The following is a 16,880-nucleotide window of genomic DNA, read 5'->3' on the forward strand; positions in this document are numbered from 1 at the left end:
TCCCAGGTTAGCTTTTGCCTTGACAAAATATTGTTTCTTCTTGGACCCTGCATCCCACTTCAGCTAACCCCTCCCCCATTTCTGTTCCCTTTTACAGCAAAACTCCTTCACAGACTTGAGCATATCCTATCCCCCAGTCCACTCCACTCTGACTTCTGTACCCACCACTCCACCAAAACTGCCCAGTTGACCTCATCGATGACCTCTTATCAGGACTTTGTTAAATTAACATTTGTTAAGTGGAGCACAGGGTGCCCATTGGGGAGTCACGGTTCGACAGACCTTAGGAGAAATTTAGATCACCAAGTTGATTACTCACAGATCCCAGTGGAGGGATACGGTACACCTTGTGTGCCCACCTTGTGGGCACACTGGGAAGTCAAGGCAGAATGCAGACAGAGGCAGGGTTTGGGGCACATGCCTTTATTAGGATCTGTGGGTAGAATGCTTTGAGGTTCCTGGGCTATGACTGGATTGGTCAATTCAAACCAAAAGAGTAGAGGCTTGGTAAGCTCTACAGGGGTCTTATCCAAGGGGAACACAAGGGGTAATGGGAGACAGGGGAAGGCTCTTGATCACAATTGCTGTTGGGGAATTTCAACCATCAACTTATATTTTCTTGTAATTCTGTGGGTTTGCATGAGGGGCTAGTGTCAGTTTAAGATCCTGTGGGCCACTTAGCCAAACAAATGGATGCCAAGACAGGTAGGTTCTCAGCACCTCCCTTGCTAAACCCAAGGGTCACTTCTCAGTCCTCATCCTGCTTGACCAACCAGCAGCAGGTGACTCAGCTGATCACTCCACCCTTCTGGAAATACCTTCAGCTTCCAGCTCTTCACACTCTTCCTCTTTCCTCTAGCTGCTCCTTCTCAAGTTTCTAGTCACCTCCTGACCTGTAACTTTGGAACCAAACCTCTTCTCTTCAGATGCTCACCCCTAAGGGTTTTTTATGTAATTGCTGAACATCTCCAACTGTATGTTTTCAGCCTCTACCTCGTCCTTGAACTCCAGATGTGCATTCCAATAGCTTATAAACAAGTGATTAGTAAACATCTCTGCTTGCATGTTTAACAAGCACGTCAACTTAGCTTGTCCAAGACTGAGCTCCCGTTTCCCCCTCAGACCTGGTCCTCCCTCACGTTCTTCCCCATCATAAAGTTGTTTAGTTAAGAAGAAACAAACGTGTTCACATGCACACACACACACCTAGAATCATCCTTGATTCCACTTTGTCATGTAACTACTTCCAATTTGTCATGATTGTGTATGTCTGCACATACTTTCAAAATACAACCAGAATCCAGTCCATTCTCACTTCTCCTCCTGCAACCACCCTGGTCAGAGCAGTCACCTCCTACCTGGATGATCGCAGGGACCCGCTAGCAGTCTCCCCTTCCTGCACCACCCCCCACTCTACGGTCATCACAGTGAGCACATGAGGAGACAGGACTCCCCAGCTCACAACTTCCCTGGGGTGTCCTATGTAGCACAGAGCACAGCCACATCGCCGCAGGCATCTAGGAGGAATCCCATGGCTGGCCCCCCACTCTAGCTATTATGTCATTGGCAAGACTTCTGGTCAACAGTAGGCTATTAGCAGATAAGGTTTTGGAGAGTCCAAAATTATATACCGATTTCCAAGTGCACAGGGGGTGGGGTTGGTTCCCGTAACACCCCCACCCCTGGTAGCTCAATGGTCAACTGCACTTTTGATCAAAAACGGTGATGCACATTGCACAGGGAAGGAGCAAGGCAAGCAGGAGTGCCTGGATCACAGATCATTTCTTCTTAGCTAGCTAGTCCCCAGCCCGTGACAGGTGAGCCTCAGCGTGACCTACTCGGATGCCAGTTCCTATTTTCTTCCCCAACGAGGCCAATCTCAAGCCTGCTATGCTGACTTCTGCCTCCTCTGTGTCTGAATGTCAGGAGCTCACATGGAAGAGGAAGGGATAAAGCCCAGGAGAGGCACAGGCAGGTGGAACTCCACATTCGTCCTGACATCTGATTGAAGCACAAGTGAAATGAGCCTTATGCTGTCCTCACCAAGTTCTAAATATGATGGACTGTACTATACACACAACCCTTGAATGAGAACTTGAGATAAGTTGATTTGGAGACTCTCTCTCTGAAAAATGGTCTCGACCTGAGAGTGCAGGTTTTTCCGCACCATTTTTAGTATCTATTTTTGCAAGCCATTTTTCAAAAGTCACTGCCAGCATTAAGCCTAGAGCGTTCATTTCCAAACTTGAACATTTTTATGCAAACTTTTCATCTTCCTGGGCCAGATAAGCCCAAGAAGAAACATTTCATTTCTTATATGGGCTGCATGGCGAAGGCTTGCCCCATGAGAACACAAGCGCAATGAGAGCAGGGATTTCTGCCTGGTTTGTTCATTCAGGGACCTCAGTGCCTAACCCAGTGTGTCTACGTCAAAAGAATTCAATAGATAGATTAGGGTCACAGGATGACAGTCCTTGTGCTGTAGGACAGGTCTGGCATCACTTTCCCCTTGAGGATTCAGGTATTGATGGAGCTTCCTTCAAGATCAGAGGCATGCCCTGATGAGAAATAGGGATGTGCAGGAGGAAAGCATGTGAACCCAAACTATCTATTCAGCCTTAAGTGGAAACTCTCAAGAGACATGCACAAAGGAGCTGGTGGGAGGCTCAGAGTAACAGCTCTCCTCAGGAAGAGCTGCATCATGCTAGGAAGTCACTTAACAGTAATAACAAACGCTTAGACAAACGCCAGGCTCTAATCAAGTGCTTTGTGTAAATTACCTCACTTAATCCTCAGAACAGGCTGTCAAGCAGATACTGTTATCATGTCCCTTTAACAGACTGAAAAACCGAGGCACTGTGTTCCATTAACTGCCCAACTTCACCTACCCAGGTTGGGTCAGAACCAGAATTTAAAACAGGGAGTCCTGTTTAAGTATCTGGGTTCCTGACATCACCACTGTGGCCACTTTGGCCTTCCAGACCTCCAGAATCCCGGTTTCCTGTCTAAAGGAGGGTAGGGAGACAATGGATCAGTAGCCTTCCAAACCTCAACCATAGGACTGTAATTTTTGAGTTGATTTATTTTAAGAGAGCACGAGCATAAGTAGGGGAGGGGCAGAGAAAAGGAGAGACAGAGTCCCAAACAGGCTCAGCTCCATCACCATCAGCGCAGAGCCGGATGTGGAGCCCCAAGACACAAAATGGGAGATTGTGACCTGAGCAGAGATCAAGAATCAGATGTGTAACCAACTGAGCCACCCAGGCGCCCCAGAACTGTTTTCTTAGAAGAAATCCCACTTGACTGGCCAAAGTCATAGACACAGGAAGTAGCATGGTGGTTNGTTTCACAACAACGTGAATCGTGAATGCACTTAACACTACTGAGCCTTAAAGCACTGAAGATGGTAAATTTTATGTGATGGGTTTTTACCACAATAAAAAAAAGTCTTACCTAGAAGCTCAATAAGTAAAACAGAAGTGTTGCCGCCACCTGATGCAGCAGACCAAGAGCCTAAGACGCCAGCCTCTTGGCCACTCTTCCCAGACTCTCCACAAGAACAGAGCCCCTGGACTCTACGTAATGCCTAGTTCATCATTGTTTGTGAAGCCAAGGCAGTCCGCTCAACCACTACCCGAGCTCGGAAGGCCACTTCTATTCCCACCTTAGTTACGTGGGAGGCTCTACCTCTATTCCATGGTCACTCCTGCAGGTGCTAGCTCTGTTCTGGGGACCTAACAAGTGTCCAGGACTCTGAGATGGAATGGTGGAAGGAGTAGCTCAGAAGAGACCCCTCCCTAGAGAAGCATTAATGACAGCCCGTCCTTCCCTACCCCCTGTGCACAATATGGTTCTGAGCCTAAGGAGGAGATGTGGGCTGCCATCACCACTCCATAGCAAGAGAACCAAAGAACTCCAAAACCAAAGTGAGGGAGGGAGTCACCAAGTGTTTTTTCATTTAAAAAAAAAAAAAAAAAAAAAAACCATATATATATATATATCCTAACTGAAAGACAGAACAGTTACCATCTTTAACTGCAAAGTTCTTTGCATCTTCCTTGGGTCCTCCAGTGACCTTGACCTACCTCCACTACCTCCATCACATGTACATTGCCCGGTACCTGAAACATACCTCAGCACTCGCGTTCTCTTCTGACCCGGTTTAGATGGAGCTGACTGACAAGTGGCACAGATCAGGAAGAACAGGCATTTGAAAGGGAAACCCATGCTTCCTGGTTTAGATCTGCACCAACGCTTTTGCCCACCCCAGGAAAGTATTTGGTTACTCATACAGAGTAACCCATTTCTCTTTGTTTGGCAACATGGTGATTATACTCACAAGAGGGAATAAATAAGATAAAGGGCCTAGCACACGCTGGATTTCTCATTTGGCGAGCAGAATGAGAAATCATTTGAACACATCCCTGTGGAAAAAATAATCAATTTTTCATAGACTTGTTATAGGTTTCATAAAATATATCGTGCACATATTTTTTAAAGAAAATGGCTTTTTAATGATATTTAAAATATATGGCACAGCAAGAATTATTTAAAACGTGTTTCTGAGGCCTCAAGTTTGGTTCTCCCTGTTAAAATATAGATGATTTGGATAAGTCTGTCTTCTTGGGATAAATGCGGGAGCTAGCTCATCTTATTATAAAGCTCATAGGAAGGAACTGGGTATTTAGGCAATTAAGTAATTGGTATAAATCCTCCCAAGATATTCGATCCCCTGAACTTCACAACCAGTTAGCAGTTGCCTGTTGACCTGTGTGCATTGAATAACTACTCTTAACCCAGGGGACAGCAAAACATGGTGCACAGAGGAAAAAGTTCACAACAGAGAAGAGGAAGCAGAACTGAATCCAACCCAAGTGTGAACACATTTCCTGGGCTATTGGAGCAGGTGTGGGAATGTAGGGATACATGATGCAGGTGGTCTGGGTGTTCAGTCCCTGATCTGGGCAGAGTAACTTCGCTTTTATGAGCAAATGGCTTGATTTTCCATATAGGTGAGCATGCTTTTCATGGGAATACATGTCCATCCTAAGTGGAAGACTATGGCCCTAGACCTGTGCCCAGCCTCGTAGAAGCACTTAATGTAGGTCTACAAAGCACAGTAAGAATTAGAGAACAACTTTATCACCACAACTGGGGAGAGCATCTTCAAAGCCATGGTTAAGAAGTCATGATCACCTTGTCCATTGAGCACGGGCTGACTCATATATACCCGTTCTAGAAGACCAAGATGTTTTCTTCACTCTGCCAAGATGTGCCTGACATATATCTGGCAACACACACACACACACACACTAAACGGACGGATGGATGAATGGTCTTTTAAAGCTACCTGAAGCAGATCCAATATACAAAAACAAGTTTGGAAAAAAAAAAAACTTGTTTTTTTTTTATCAGGTAACAAGTTAAACAGTACACTATTTTTGTGTCTAACATCTCCCTTCAAGAAGCTATGAAGACATTCAACATCACTTATGTCAAAATTGACACTCCAAGTTTAAAGCTTCAGGAGTTTACAAAAGAGAAAGTCACTCCAGGACCGAGTTGACTGGTAAACGTGGAGCAGGGGGTGTTGAAGGCACTGAAAGATGGTGGGCTTTAGATCGCTAAAGGGGTGGAGGGGGCATTTTGAAGAGGGACAACACAAGCCAGGATCTAGCAGCAGAAACCAGCCTCCAGTTTGCCCATGGCTAGGCCAGCGCCCGCCCTGCCCAGGCCGCAGGAAATAGGGCTCGTTACAGGGTGGAGGCTGGTTACAGAGGAAAGGCTAACAAGCTGCCGGAGACGTTGGTTTGTTACCTCAGGGGATCATTTTAGGATCTCGAGGAGGAGTGACAGGGGGTTCCAACAAGAAGGAGAGAACTCACCCCGGGATCGCTTCAAAGAGCACACTCCCCTTGACACCGAGTCCATGATTTCATTCGCACTCAGCTTTTCAATATCCCGTCTCAGTGGTTCCCGACTTACGGGCCACAGAGTTATGGCCGAGGTCCCCGAAGTCAAATAAGCGCTGCCTGGAGAATGGCTGGCTCCCAGAACATTGCCGCTATCTTGTTATAAACGCCGAAACTGGTGGGAGACATAAAATGCAAATTCACTCGAAAGCAACAGTAACCAGAGTCGCCCCAGGCGCCGGCCCCGCTGTCACCGGCACCGAGCTCCCTGTTCACGCATACTTCAGCCTCCGTGAAAGTGCCCTCAAAAATAAATAATAAAACGCCCCTCAAGCGTTTCTAAGAGTTTGCAGTTGCACCTGTACCTGCGAACGAGTTCATGCTCTCCAGACAGCCACTGGGGGCCGCTGCGTCTGCTCGGCTCCTCCTTCTTGCGCCCCCTGCAGGGCGGAAGCTGTGGGAAGGTTCATTGAGAGCAGGGAAAATGCAGCATTCTTTGGAGCCACCACTCCCAAAGCGGGCATATCTGTGCCACGCTTACTATTTTACCAAGGAACTTTAATGTTTATTTTTGAGAAAGAGAGAGAATGAGCAGGGTGGAGGGGGACAGAGAGGAGACAGAAAATCCAAGCTGTCAGCGCAGAGCCTCGCAGCTCAGTCTCACAAACTAGAAGATGATGACCTGAGCAAACGCCGGATGCTTATCAGACTGAGCCACCCAGGTGCCCCACCAAGGAATTTTTTTTCTTTTAAACAAAAAGAATACTTCCAGGCTTTCCTTACAGCCCCTAAACCATAAATGAAAACCGTATTTGAACAGGAATCCAATAGAGGTGGGTCAAGATGACAAACACCAGGGACAGAACCCATTCTGTGCTCATCATGGTCTCCCACACACTGCTGTCTAAAAGCATATCCTCAGGGCGCCTGGGTGGCTCAGTCGGTTCAGCGACGCTCAGGTCATGATCTGGTTCGTGAGTTCAAGCCCCGCAACCAGCTCAGTGCTGACAGCTCAGAGCCTGGAGCCTGCTTTGGATTCTTGTCTCCTTCTCTCTCTGCTCCTCCGCTGCTCACAAAGGAAGGAAGGTAGATCCCAGACTCTCCCCCTTCCCAGAGGTGGATTTGAGGCTTGCCATCCTGTCTCCTCCTGTGGCTACCCTTCGAATAAACCCCTTCCTCACTACCTACTCAATGTCTCAATGATTGGTTTTTGCTGTATGCGTGGACAAACATGGGCTCGGTTATACGATCAGAAGACACTAGGTATGATGTGGTCCCATTTCAAAATGGAGGGTGGTAGAGGAGGAAGCAAAGAGGTACACATGGCATATGTCAGGAACACCACCTATGTAGTACTGACAACTTTCCCCCATTCTCATTCCTCAAGCGGAGTGGGCTCTTACCACACAGATCCATTTTAGAACTTACCTGGGAGACAAAGACAAGGGCTAGAGTCCTCAGCTGGCCAAATTGTCTCCAAATGCTTCAGTCCTGGACCGTGGGAGGGGGGAAGTCTGGCCGAAGTAGGATGTAAGCATCCAGTTCTCTGTCAAGTGCCGTCTAACCCCTCCACGGAGTCTGCTGATAGACCCGTGACCAAGATCTAGAACTCCAGTGAGGTTTGGAATCGGGCTGGTGGGTCTTTTGCCTGTTTCTGTGCTGCCTATGAGGGGAGAATAAGAAGCCTGGTCGAATGTTGCAGATGTAAGAAAACACCAAGGAAAGAGGTCCCAGAAATTGTCCCAGCGGTTACCTCTGCAAAGTTAGACCAGGTACTAATGGAACTTGTTAATATGAACACGTATTATATTCATACTTTTAACAGCTCTAACTCTTACACTCAGGAACTTGGGTGAGGCGAGTGTGGGGCAGTTTAAGCAAGCATCGGCTCTCAGGGTTGTGCCAGCTTAGTCAGCAAACGCCCCGTGAGTGGCCTCTTAAATTTAGCACCCTAGTCACCCTACTGACCTCACCTCAGTCCTGGCTTTTCCAGGTAACTCTGAATTGTGAACCTCATTTATTTTTTTTAAAGTTTATTTATTTTTGAGACTATGTGAGAGCATGAGTGCACAAGCAGGGGAGAGGCAGGGAGAGGGAGACACAGAATCTAAAGCAGGCTCCAGGCTCTGGGCTGATAGCACAGAGCCCGACGTGGGGCTCAAGCCCACGAACCTCAAGATCATGACCTGAACCAAAGTCAGACACTCAACCAACTGAGCCACCCAGGTGACCCCTGAAATCCCATTTAAATTCAAGCTGGTGCCATCTGCCACACACACCACATACAGAGTAGGCTGTCCTTGCAAGCGTATTTTCACACACCTATTTCACTGATTCTTTACAACAATCTTGGAAGAAAACAAGACAACTATTATAATTCCCATTCTTCAGATGCAAGACTAGAAAGGTTAAGACACCCATGCAAGGGTGCACTCCTAAGTGGTGGAGAACTCAGCCCAGTTCAGTGGACTCCAATGATTTGCATGGCCTAGGGTTTCCATGACACCAGGCACACAAAAAAAGTGATACTGTTCTTACATCAAAGAGAAGTGAATCTCTGAAGCAAAACCTAACCCAAATATTCACATCTTCCATCAAATAAGGCCATGCATCTCACTTACTCCCTTAGCAACCACAGCAGGCAGAAGCTCACAGAAGAGGAAGGCACCCTCCAGCCAAGATGGCCGCCCCATCAGGAGCAGCCTTTCATGAAGAGCCTACAAACAGGTCCGTGGCTGCTGGTTAAGACCAGGTGTAAGCCATAGAAACTCTCTGGAAGCCTGGGGGAAGTGGCACACTGCCCAGAAGAGCTTAACCTGAGAGAAACCGAGTTAGCAAAAGCTAACAGGAATGCCAGCCACAAATGGAAGTCACCACTTGCAGTGTTCCTCCTTGACATGAGCAAAAGGGTAATACAGCACCAGAAGCCATTCACCTAGAAGCTCAGCCAGGTGACCTGGTGACCTGGAAGTTTGCTTAGGGACATCGTTCAGGCAGCCCCTGAATGCCCCGCCCATCCTGCCCTGTTTTAGGGTATTGAAAGACCCCACCACCACACTTGATAAAGATGAAGTCTATCCCTCCCCCTGCCCTCTGAGGATTGGTTTTTCTCTGTTCCCAATGGTACACTTTTAAAACTGAAGTAAAAAAAAAAAAAAAACCTAAGAAATCGGAAAGACAGTCTGGCTTGTTAAATGGTGTTTTTTTGGGTTTTTTTGCATTCACGGAGGCTCTATTGTACCTGGCCGAATTCTTCCTGCTCCTTTAAGAAGAAAATGGACTTGTTCCTGTCTAGCCTAGGTTTCAGGTATCCTGTTTAGCCAAGTCTTTGCCTCCCTCTTCTGTTGTAAAGAGAAATAACATGCAGCAAATCCAAGTTCCGTATTTGAGAAAACTCTTACAAGGAAAGGCTACCTAGGATGTTTACATAAGCCGTGTAAAGTCGCTTTAAAGGGAGTGTGGTGTTACAGCATTATCCATATAACTCTCAGGTTAATACTTCCCAGAAAAAATGAACCTTAAATCAGATAAAATCAGGGTAAACTGCACGCCACCTGAGTAACTAAACAAAATCAATGGGCAGATTCCTTGGTTACTGGACTAAAAGATTCAAGATTGATTTTTCTCCCCCTTTTAGTAAAATACCAAACTCCCTAACACCCTGAAGTTAGGACTGGAGGCTTGTGTCTTGCAAAAATTTATGTGGCAAAGGCATAGCAATTTATCTAAAAACTTTCTTTCAACAGCTATACAGAAGTCTGAATTTGCATGATCTCATCAGGCAAGGATTTTTAAAAAAATTAACCTCAAAATGGGGGGGAGGGGGCGGAAACTCAAGCTTCCTGCTGAGTATCAGAAATCTCAGTTTTGTTTTGTTTTTTGCAAATTCAGTTATATCCTAAAATAATCAATTATGACGTCTTGCAATATTCAGGGACACGCAAGGAATTGTGAGTTTTCTAAAGGGCCTCATGCATTCCCGAAGACCATGGAAGAGTCCTTTAAGGGAGTTTTTCTATCTGAGGAAGACATACAAGGAGTTAGGCTTCTTTTCCTTCTCAGGATAGGAAACTGAGATTCTTTTTTTTAATTTTTTTTAATGTTTTTTTTTTTTTTATTTCTAGGAGAGAGAGAGAGACAGCGTGAGCAGGGGAGGGTCAGAGAGAGAGGGAGTCACAGACTGAAACAGGCTCCAGGCTCTGAGCTGGCTCCAGGCTCTGAGCTGGCAGTCAGCACAGAGCCTGACGCGGGGCTCGAACCCACGAACCGCGAGATCATGACCCAAGCGAAAGTTGGACGCTTAACTGACTAAGCCACCCAGGCGCCCCAGAAAACTGAGAATTTAAAGTAACTTACCTGAAATGACAGGTTAAGTGAGAGGCAGAGCCGGAGTCTTAGACAACGGAACCTGAAAGCCTGTGCTCCTGAGGCCAACACTGCCTCTTCTTCTTTTTTTTAAGTTTATTTACTTATTCTGACAGAGAGCGAGGAAGTGGGAGAGAGGCAGAGAGGGAGAAATTCCCAAGCAGGCTCCATACAACCAGCACACAGCCTGACGTGGGCTTGAACCCATGAACCTCAAGATCACAGCCGGAGCCAAAGTCAGAGGCTCAAACGACTAGGCCACCCAATAGCCCCAACACCACCTCTTTTAAAAGCTCCTCCCTCACCACAAGAAAGCACACCTGAGACCCATATTGCTCCAGTGATAAGAATCACCTGAGAAGCTTATTCACTATAGCTTCCCGAGCTCCCTACCCTAGAGATTCTGACTCTGGAAGTCCGTGCGAGACCTAGAAGTTGTGCATTCAACAAATGATCCAGGTGATTCTTATCCTCAGAAAGTTATGGGAATGGTCTCAGACCAGGTGTCAGCAAGGTAAAGGGCCAGAGAGTATTTTGGGCTTCGCTGAACATATAGTCACTGTCACAACTATTCGGTTGTCATAGTAATGCAGAAGTAGCCAGAGAAATTGCAGAAATGATTGGCCTGGCTGTGGTCCAATATTTTATTTACGAACCACAGGTGGCTGGCTCTAGTTTGCCAGTCCTTATCTTAGATGTTCATGGTGCCATTAAAAAGACCCATTAATGCTTGCTATTTGTCACCTTACTAAGGTCATTTCTCAATCTGGCCACTGATCCAGTGAAAATCTCCCCAGCACCAAGAAGCATCACCTACATCAAGAGATATAGTCAAAGTTGTGTCTTCCCTCCCTCTTCAGGGAGCAGCACTTCTAATGTCAGATGCAGGTTTGTGACCAACTCTGTCATTGCAACTCATGACATAGGTGAGGACGAACTTAGGTCAGGCACCCACTGATAAGCAAAGCTTTCATTCTCGCCTGTTGGTAAGTGTGGTAAGATGGCCGCCAGCCCTCTGAATACACACCTTCTTCCAATTATCCAATTACACACGGATTTAAGTGCCACTTGGCAGCAATTTTGCAGATGCAATTAATACCCCACATTGTTTAATCGATACCTTAAAATAAGTAAATCATCCCAGGCGCCTGGGTGGTTCAGTCGGCTAAGCATCCTGACTCTTGGTTTCAGCTCAGGTCATGATCTCACAGTTCGTGGGTTCGAGCCCTGCATGGGGCTCTGCTCTGATGGTGCGGAACCTGCTTGGGATTCTGACTTTCCTTCTCTGTGCCCTTCCCCTGCTTGTGCAAAGCTCTCTCTCTCTCAAAATGAATAAATAAACATTTAAAAAAAGATGCCTACTGCAATGACGTTTATCCAAGATCAACTCGCAGGCTTATTTCAACACACCTGTCATATGCAAAGCATCAAACCAAGTATTGGGGGGTGTATGGGAGATCACGGATGAAAAGATAAACAAGGAGTTTACATCTTGGATGAGTGAGGGACAGATGTTTGAAAAATTAACTGTCAGGGAGGCATTATAACTGAAATGTAAGAAAACTGCACAGGGGCTTGTAAAGAACAGTTAACATTCCCAACAACAAAAAAAGATGAAATTTACCTGAGAGGCCACCTTCTAAGCCAGAGAAAAAGAAGGGCACAGTAGTTTAAAGAGCTAGAATGAGGTTGTAAGTGTAAAATGTTAAGAGAAGGTGGAGGGCTTTGGACTATGTTCTTTGTGTAATGGGTCCCAAAGGCCCCCAACTCTCTTCCTGCGCCCTTGTTATCAGCAGCTCTGACCACCAAGTAATCTTTCAGGGCATCTATCCATTGTGTTCCCCTCCTGCATCAGGATGACTAATACTTAGCTGAATCTCGAGGAATGTGTCATGTGCCTGTTGTCCTCTGAGGATGCCCCCCCAAAGGCTTGAAAAGTCACTTAACCACTAGTGTGAAGGCCACTGTCACCTGATACAGCTTACAATAGCCAACACCCGCTTTTCTTTTTTTTTAATTTTTTTTTGTTTTATTTATTTCTAGGAGAGAGAAACAGCGTGAGCATGGGAGGGTCAGAGAGAGAGCGAGTCACAGACTGAAACAGGCTCCAGGCTCTGAGCTGGCAGTCAGCACAGAGCACAAGCGGGGCTCAAACCCACAAACCGCGAGATCATGACCTAAGCGAAAGTCGGACGCTTAACCGACTAAGCCACCCAGGCGCCCCACAATAGCCAACACCCTCTTAAGATTTTCCCCCAGTGCAAGATACAGAGGTGGGAGGGCAGGTGGAAATGAGGGTGTGCGGCTTCATACAGTGGAATTTCTATTGGCACCGGCTCCCAAGCAACCTTTTAACAGAGATGTTTAATTGATCTTTATTGAGCAGAACCTTCCCTTCTGCTTATAAAAGAAATGATGGCTCTTCCCCCGGTTCTGTCTGGAAGACTTAATAGCCCCAGTTTCCTCTTGTAGCAGAGGTACTTAACGACCGGGAGACCATCATAAATAGAGTTCATTGTCCGAAATACAAGCCATGTTCTAATCAGCCCGCACACTGAGATCACTTTGGTGGCGTCTGTGGATTTTTGAAGGGGCTTCTTCCCAACTGACAAGTTGCACTGTGCTTGCCATTCAGGGTCTGCTGACAAATTAACAAATGCCTTCAGCAAAAGTATCTATGGTCCCTTGCCAAAGCCCCTTGAGGATGCCATAACATTGGATCCCCTCATGCAATAGCTCCTAGATGAGGCCCAAGAGCTGAGCCATAATCATTCGCACGCAGTGTGCACAGATACACAACGTGTGTGCAGATATGAAGACGATCATTGCTACACTGTCAGGATTCAGAGAGAATTCCAGGAGTCAGACAAACAGCCGCTGCTAGGTGAGCTATGAAGAGTGAGAGGAGAGGGAATGCTCTCTACGTTACTCTGGTTCATTTCCAGAGGGCTTTATTGATGTTAGCATCACCCCTGGAAACAATCTCCCAACAAGTAAGTATTAATACTTCCATTTTAGCCAGGAAATTTTGTATTAAAGGTTCCTAGTAGTATGATATGTAAGGAATAAACTAGAGGCTACTACGTGATGCCATAGAAAGCCATTATTATTATTCAAGGATTTGTTCTAGGGTTATAGATTTTCTCGCTCTTTTTTTTTCCTCTCCTCCCTCTGGCTGACCTCACCCACCTGTCACCAGCCCATCCCTCCCCATCCTCCAAGTGGCCATCTTGATGTTAGGCACCATGGCCATAATTCCTAAACCAAATTTTGGAAACTGTTTTAGAAAAAACACAAGTGTTCTTGAATGGACAAGAGAACTGAATTTTTGAAATCAAAACTGTCCTCCAAAATTGAAGGTGTACGATCACTCTAACAATGAGGCTCTGACATATCCCCCAAACGGCTAGCAAGAAGTTTGGGAAGGAAAGCACCTGGCATTCATTGACCCAGGAGCGACATCAAGGCAGTCCTAAAACCTGGGCCTAAGGTTTCACCTCAAACATAAGGCATTCCACCTGAGATGTTGGCCTTCCCCTCAGTGTGATAAAGATCTAACTAAGGCTTGGGGCCCCTGGGTGGCTCAGTCAGTTAAGTGTCCAACTTCGGCTCAGGTCATGATCTCACAGTTTGTGAATTCAAGCCCTGTTGTCAGGCTCTGTGCTGACAGCTCAGAGTCTGGAGCCTGCTTCGGTTTCTGTGTCTCCCCCTCTCTCTCTGCCCCTCCCCCACCCATGCTCTGTCTCTGTCTCTCAATAGTAAATAAACATTAAAAAATGTTTAAGATATAACTAAGGTTTAACATTAGTTTAAGTTATACAACATAATAATTTGATATTTGTGAAATGACCACCACACCAAGTCTCATTTACATCCATCACCTCGGGGTGCCTGGCCAGCTCAGTAGGAGGAGAGTGCAGCCCTTAATCTCAGGGTCATGAGTTCAAGCCCCACACTGGTTATAGAGATTGCTTAAATAAATAAATAAACTCAAAAAAATATCATCGCCTCACATGGGTGCAATTTTCTTGTGAGGAGCACTTTTAAGATCTACTTTCTTAGCGATTTCTAAAGAAACAATACAGTATGAGCTATAGTCACCAGGCTGTACATCACATCCCCAGGACCAGTTTTAATTTTTTTTAATGTTTACTTTGGAGAGAGAGAGAGCACAGAGGAGAGGTAGAGAGAGAGGGAGGCACAGAATCCAAAGAAGGCCTCAGGCTCCGAGCTGTCAGCAGAGCCCGACATGGAGCTCGAACCTATGAATCACGAGATCATGACCTGAGCCGAAGTCGGACGCTTAACCGGCTGAGCCACCCAGGCGCCCCTCCAGGACTTATTTTAAACTGGATACTGATACCTTTTGACCTCCGTCACCCACATAACCCACCCCCCGCCTCTGAAAACCACCAGTCTGTTCTCTGTCTATAGGAGTCCAGATTTTCTTAGATTCTGCATATACATGTAAACATACAATATTTTTCTTTCTCTGCTTATGTCACTTAGTGTAAAGCTCTCAAGGTCTGTCCTGGCTTTTTCAGTTGGCATCACAGTTAAACACTCAGGACCATGTGGGTGTTATTACCAGGTCCTTGTCAGGTGTTATGGGCTAAATAGTGTCACCCCAAGATTCATATGAAGCCCTCACCCCAGTACTTTAGAATGGAACTGTATTCGGACACAGGGCCTTTAAGGCAGTAATTAAGTTGAAATTAGGCCACTAGTCCAATCTGACTGGTGTCCTTATAAAAAGAGATTAGGACCCAGGGATGCCCACAGAGAAAAGGCCAAGTGAGAATGTAAGGAGGTGGTTGTCTGATAGCCAAGGTGGGGGGTCTGGAAAGATCCTCACAGCCATCAGAAGAAAACAATCCCTCTGGCACCTTGATCTTGGACTTCCAGCCTCTAGAACAGAGCAAAAATAAATCTCATTGTTTATACTACCCCAGACTATCGTGTTTTGTTATGGAAACTCAAACTGATACAGTGCCCAAAAAGTGAACGTGGAAAGAAGTGGAACAGCTGGTACATGACAAGCACTGAACACAAGGCACTATTACTCTCGGCGCCATTTTACAGATGAAGAAACTGAGGCACAGAGAGGTTCAGTGACTTCTCTAAGGCCATACGTCTGGCATGTGGAAAAATTGGAATGTGAAGCCAATTGTGGGTCTGGGAGTTTTGGTTTTCCTCAAATTTCTGCCTGTGGGGCACCTGGGTGGCTCAGTTGGTTAAGCATCTGACTCCCAATATTGGTTCAGGTCATGATCTCACGGTTTATGGGTTCGAGCCCCACACTGGGCTCTGGGCTGACAGTGTAGAGCCAGCTTGGAACTCTCTCTATCCCACGGTCTCTCTCTGCCCCTCCCCCACTCTCATGCTCTCTCTCTCTCTCAAAATAAATAAGTAAATAAACCTAAAAAAAAATCTGCCTGTAACCAATTGATCATCTATAAAACCTTCCAAAACGGGTCTAGGAGGCAGCATGGCAGGCAAATGTGAGGATACTGTGCACCCTCTTGCGAGGCTGGGAAGCCGCTGGAGAGGCCAGGAAAGCTGGTCCCTCTTGAAGGCCCGTGGGATGGAAGGAAGACACACATGGGCCTGATGCACTGAGGGCCCGGAGGCAGGAAGCTTTTCCCCACAATGGCTGTCATCCTGAGCCACAGCCCTGCCAGCAGGGGGCCTTGGGTTGTTGCAGGCCTGTGGGCCCCGAAGGGCACATATGCCTGATGTGGAGTCAGAAATGGCTCCCTCCCTCTCCAGCAGCTATTCCTCCAGAACAAGCAGGGAAAAGACGCCAGACTGACAGGCAGGGAGATTGCCTTCATTCTCCAGGCCTTTGAGCTAAGTCATTTGTTGGGAGCAGGGGCGGTTGCCAGGTACACTGTAGGATGTCTATCAGCCCCCCTGTCCCCTACCAACACCACCCACTCATGACAACCAAAAATGTCTCTGGATGTTGTCAAATATCCCCAAGGGACAAAATCACCCACCCCACTCCCACCTTGAGAAGAACTTCTTTATCCTCCAAGAAAAATAGAAAACGGTACTTCCTCAAGACACTTATTTGTATCTGTCAGAAAGCTGTCATAATAATATGTGCAAATGTTCTACATCAGCGTTGTTGTAGAGTGCACAACTTGCCCAAATGCACATGGCAGTCCTTCTCTTTCCCTCTCGAGACTCAAAGGAGAAAGAGGCTAATCGGCCCCACACTTGATCATTCCTTTCCATTTCCCATACTTCTAAGCTGCTATAAGGAACCCAAAGGCTGACGATACTGTCAAAATTCGAGCTTCCTGACCTAAACTTGGGTTGGGTTTGGGATTGACCTCTCTCCACCCTGAGGTAAAGATTAAGAAAATAAAACCCATACTAATCCTTCTGATTTTCTGGTGCAGCCATTAATGTGACAGGCATAAGGTGCTAATAACACTTTTTCTCCCTCGTTGCTGAAGCAATAGATAAAACAATTTTATAGCTGTGTTCCCCTACCCCTAAAGCAGGAAGTATTAATTAGGAAATAAAGCAGTGACAGGGTGTGCAATAATGGGCTATTAATGCCTGCCGTGGGTGCCTGGCATGGTCTGAAGCCAA

The 16,880-nt window shown here is 46.4% G+C and overlaps 1 long non-coding RNA gene across 1 annotated transcript in view; it reads right to left on the minus strand.

Annotated features, from left to right (window-relative positions):
• LOC144227668 (uncharacterized) overlaps window positions 1-7,564 on the minus strand; it is a 31,758-nt gene extending 24,194 nt beyond the window's left edge. Inside the window, exons 1-2 of the long non-coding RNA XR_013334006.1 lie at window positions 7,341-7,564; window positions 5,886-6,087 (exon numbers count right to left, since the gene is read on the minus strand). This is a non-coding gene — a long non-coding RNA (uncharacterized LOC144227668). The remainder of the gene's footprint in view (window positions 1-5,885; window positions 6,088-7,340) is intronic.
• Between the last annotated feature and the right edge of the window lie 9,316 nt (window positions 7,565-16,880).

This window comes from Crocuta crocuta, unplaced genomic scaffold (genome assembly GCF_008692635.1).
Source record: "Crocuta crocuta isolate KB4526 unplaced genomic scaffold, BGI_CrCroc_1.0 scaffold41, whole genome shotgun sequence".
NCBI classification, from domain to species: Eukaryota; Metazoa; Chordata; class Mammalia; order Carnivora; family Hyaenidae; genus Crocuta; species Crocuta crocuta.